At 38.4% G+C, this 5,184-nt stretch overlaps 1 protein-coding gene across 12 annotated transcripts in view; it reads left to right on the top strand.

The window, feature by feature from the left end:
- The window catches only part of LOC106877382 (RIMS-binding protein 2), an 888,511-nt gene that overhangs the window by 494,697 nt on the left and 388,630 nt on the right, over positions 1–5,184 (top strand). The window lies entirely within an intron of this gene.

The following is a 5,184-nucleotide window of genomic DNA, read 5'->3' as shown; positions in this document are numbered from 1 at the left end:
CAAGCTACTTACCACACACCCACACCTGTGTACACACACACACACACACACACACACACACACACACACACAATGGGTTACTTACTTTTAGTTTCTGTCTTTCAAATCCACTCTCAAAATGCCTCGCTCAGCCTGACAGGTAAATGAACACAAACCAGTTTTATGTATGAAGTGTACTGTATGCTCTATGTCTGCTACCCTAGCAGAGATAACAAGTTAGTATAACCTGCAGTCAAATGACTGTGTGATAGACATAACGAAATACACTAAGGCACTTTGTCTGTTACTTGACTGATTCTGTCAATCCATTAAGCTGTGTTTAACCCTTTAGCATTCAAATTATTCAGCTTTGAATTAATTATGCATTATCTCAAAGCTTTGAGATTTCAATGATGTGGTTACTGTTAGATGTATGATAGGTGTGAGAGGCTGGATCTGACTGGTTTGAACATAAAACAGGCAGAATTTGGGGGTCAGATGTCAGTGGTTTAAATGTTAAATGGTTAGAATTAATATATTTGATTGTGTTTGACTCATAGGTGCAACCATGGCTTTTTGGTTGACATTTGCTTCCCAACCACATGATTTTGGGTTCAGTTCCACTGTGTGACACCTTGAGCAAGTTGTCTTCTACTTTTGTGTTGGGTCAACCAAAGCCTTGTGACTGAATTTTGTGGATGAAGTTTCATTGTGTGAAAGTGAATGTCCTTTCCGTGATAGGAGGGAAAACAGTTATTTTTTCAATAATCTAAAATCTTTTAATGCAGTGAGCTAGCAGAATCATTGCTGCACTGGGAAAAACGCTTAGTGCATCCATGTTTGTCCTCTATCAATGTTTGCCAACCTCTGTTGGTGTGTTTACATCCCATAACTTAGTGGTTTGGCATAGAGACCAATAAAATAAATACCATGCTTAAAGAAAAAGAAAAAAATAAGTACTGAGTCGATTAATTCAATTTAAAATGCTTCAAGGTGTTGCCCCAGCATGGCCACAGTCTAATGACTGAATATCAAGCAAAAGATAAAAGATAAGAACTATTTGTTATAGTTTACATTACATGTTGTGTTATATATATGTTTTAAATATTTTGTTTTTTAATAATCCTTTGTACTATTGGCACAAGGGCTGAAATTTTGATTACAACAACCTCAGTACTTAACTGGTACTTATTTTATCAACCCAGATAGAATGACAAACAAAGTCTATCCCAGCAGCATTTGAACTCAGAACATGATGACAGATGAATTGCTACTAAGCATTTTGCCCAGCATACTACTAATTCTGCCAGCTCACCGCAGGTTAACATTTTTAAAATATAGAGTCATCGGTTAGCAATATTGTTATAGATTTCCTGAAGATGTCCTAACCTTGACATTTTAAAATATCAGATAATAGTACTAACCATCGGCTTGAATATTTAAATTTTTTAACTTTTATTGCTTTGGCATTAAAAAACAAAATATTAAAAAAACTATTTCTTTTATATTTTTATTGTGTTGTGGCTTTTATATCTATGGTTTATTGTATAACAGTCATAGATAAGGCAAAGTTAATAGAGCTTCATTTTGAATGTTATGCAGTATTTGTTCTGAATCGGTGTACTCTGAGCTCAAATCATTGGTGGTACTATCATAATATAATGAACCTAGTCTATTATGTATGATGGTTGATGATAGCTAATGTGATCCAGCAATAGAAACTGTCAGAAAATAGAACTGCCACCCTTGAATCATAGTCGTGTCCACTGCTGGTGTCATATAAATGGCACCCATACTGGTGGAACATAAAACCACCCATTACTCTCCTGGAGTGGTTGGCATTAAGAAGGGAATCCAGCTGAAGAAACCTTGCCAAATCAGACTGGAAACTGGGTGCAACTCACTGGTTCATCAGTTCCGGTCAAACCATCTAACCCATACCAGCATGGAGAGCAGACGTTAAATGATGGTGATGATGATGATGGTGATATAAGAGACATAGTCCCTGATAATGTGCAATTGAGCTGTTTTTCTCAAACTCTCCAGGAGGAGAGTAACCCCAGATAAGAACTGAATCAAACTGGTAAAGGCTTAGGCTCGCCCAACCCATGCCAACATGGAAAAGGGAGCATATGATGCTTATGGTAGTGGTGATGGCAGTAGTGGTGTTGATGGTAGTAGTGTTGGCAGCATGCTCTGAGTGAGTTCAAGTCCCACCAGAGTAGACATTGTATTTTATCCTCTGAAGAAGAAGCTTAATGAAAATAAAGTACTGGTTATGTTCTGGGGTTCAGAGTGTAATTGAGTATACTCATCATCTCTTTAATCCTTTGCCTGTCCTGTGCATCACATGTTCGGTGGTTTGACAGGAGCCGGCCAGGCAGGTGCCTATACCAGACTTCTGTTTGGCTTTTATGGCTGGATGCCCTTCCTAACACCAACCACCCAGCAGAGTGGATAAATTTCTTTTGCTGTCCATGAATCATATATGATAAACTTATCCTATTTTTTCAACCACCAGAATAACTTCGGACTTTGCGAAAGGAAAGCTTTATATTAACTCGGGATGTATGGCATAAGTGTTAATTAAAAGTCTAAAAACAAGCCTGGGTGTTTAGGACAAATTTATGAAAATGCTTTGGGCAGACAAAAGCTTGACTGCACACTACTAATTAGTGTACAAATGTTTGAGATCAATATCAAACAGTTGTTTACTAATTGCTACGTCATAGGAAGTTAAAATCAGATACTTTTTAACATTCAGTCCATCATTCTGCCATTTTTTATGAGGAAATCTCTTTCTGGCATACTACTTTGATCTGCTGCTAAACTCAGGGCTGACCTGAGGTTAAGCTGCGTAACTACAACATCAACAGCAAATGCCTTATTTGGAATGGTAAAAGCGAGGTGTAATTCCTTTCATATATTTAGATTCTAAAGTATTGCTTCAAATGGTTTATTAATTCTTTGGTAAACTTTGATAATTGTGATGCTGTTGATGATGTCTAAAGCTGTGATGGTGATGGTGTTGGTGTGGTAGTGATGGTGGTGCTGGTGGCAGCAGCAGTGATGTATAAAGTTGTAAACAGTATAACGAACACTTATTACATTGTTCAAAGACTATTTGTTGCTGATGTTGCTTTTGTTGCTGTTTACCCCCAGGTCATGTATGATTGGTCAGAACTATGATCAAAGACATTCCAGATAGGACTGTCCTAACTTTGTGAATTTCTTAAAGCACTGTCCAATGTCAAAAAAAGATCAGAAGACCATAGTGTGTGATTTAACCCTTTAGCATTGTTTTAAATTAACCATGCATTATCCCACACCTTTGATATTTCGATGATGAGAATGTTGTTTTTAGAACAACATTGTAAGATTGGTGTGAAAGGCTGGATCTAGTGATCTTGAACATAAAACTGGTAGAATAATATGGCCAAATTAAATTTTATTCTAAAATTTCTTTAAGAGATCAAGGCAGTAGTTATACTGACAAGTCCTATTCATAGCCACTTTAACATGGCTGTCCATTCGAACGGACTCTACTGCGATTTTTTAACCCCAAGAGGACATCTCCTGTAACTGGTTAATGATGCACAGCTGCACCCAATAAAATTGCAAGCAAGGGAGCGAACCCCTACCATCTCCTAGCGACAGGACCAGTAGACCAGTCCTGGTTTCAGGCTATTTCTGCCATTCCTCAGTACTGGACACCTCGTCTGCTAGAGATGATAGCAGCTCATTTCTGCACTCGATATATGTATTTCATGTGAACACACAGTTGCTGATTTTGCAACAAGCAAAAATTCTCCGTCTAAAATCTCTCTAAGAGATCCTTGCAGTAGTTGTACTGACAAGTAATATTCACAGTCATTTTAGGAGATGGTAGGGGTTTGTCCCCTGCTCGTAATTTTATCGGATGCAGCTGTGCATTGTTAACCAGCTAGAGGAGATATCCTCTTGGGGTTAAAAAAATCGCAGTAGAGTCCACTCAAGTGAACAGCCATATTAAAGTGGTTATGAATATTAAATTTTATTCCTTTTATCTTTTTAGGGTATGTAAGTCAAGTACCATTTAAGCTCCGGGCTTGATGGGATTGACTAATTCCCTCCCAACAAAACTGTTGGGCTTGTTGCCAAATCACAAACCAGTTCATTGCACATAAATCTTAACAGTAAAATCATATTATATGGATCCTCAAGGGTCATATGGACCCTGGTTGAGAACCACTGAATTACGGTGATATGTAAAAGCACCCAGCTTTTTAGCATCAGGAAGGGCATCCAGCTATAGAAACTATGCCACAACAGACAGTTTGACTCCAGGCAACTCCCTGCTAGCCAGCTCTGTGTCATACCATCCAACCCATGCCAGCATGGAGACTGGATGTTAAATGATGAACGACAATGCTCCAAATCACTGTACTCCAAGTTCAAGTTTTGCTAAGATCAACTTTTCCTTTCGCTCCTTCAGGTCAGTTAATAAAGAACCTATACAGGTTAGTGGACTGCCAGAATTATCATTGGGCAGGTTGCTTAGCAACATTCATTCTGGCTTCGTCTGTTTTAAGTTCAAATCCTGGCCTTCTTATCACAGGGATGGGGAGGAAGCAGAAACAAAGAAAAGGATGGGTGGTGGGGGGCAATACTCACCTCAAGGGTTGTAACAAACAAGCACAGGCATAGCTGTGTAACTAAGAAGTTTGCTTTCCAACTGCATGGCACCGGGTTCAGACCCACTGTGTGGCACCTCGGACAAGTGTCCTTTACTATTGCAAGGAGCCAATCAAAGCTTTGTGAGTGGATTTCGTAGATGGAAATTGAAAAGAAGTCCATTGTTTGTATATATGTATGTGTGTGTGCTTTCGTATCTGTATTTGTCCCCCACCCCACTGCTTGACAACCAGTGTTGATGCGTTTATGCCCCTGTAACCTAGCAGTTCAGGCAAAAAGATTGACAGAATAAGTACCAGGCTTACAAAGAATAAGTCCTGGGGTCGATTCATTCGGCTAAAATTCTTGAAGGTGGTGTCCCAGCATGGCCACAATCTAATAACGGAACCAATTGAAAGGTAAAAGGTAACATGTTCTGTATTTATTTCTTTATTTCTTTATTTCTTTATTTATTTATTTATTTACCATTTTCTCATGTAAGCATTGATCATTCTTTTAATCTGTTAATTCAGTCCTTATATATAAATATAT

This window comes from Octopus bimaculoides, chromosome 25 (genome assembly GCF_001194135.2).
Source record: "Octopus bimaculoides isolate UCB-OBI-ISO-001 chromosome 25, ASM119413v2, whole genome shotgun sequence".
In the NCBI taxonomy this organism is placed as follows: domain Eukaryota; kingdom Metazoa; phylum Mollusca; class Cephalopoda; order Octopoda; family Octopodidae; genus Octopus; species Octopus bimaculoides.
Note: the sequence above shows the minus strand (reverse complement) of the source record. Positions and strands in the feature narration are given on the sequence as shown.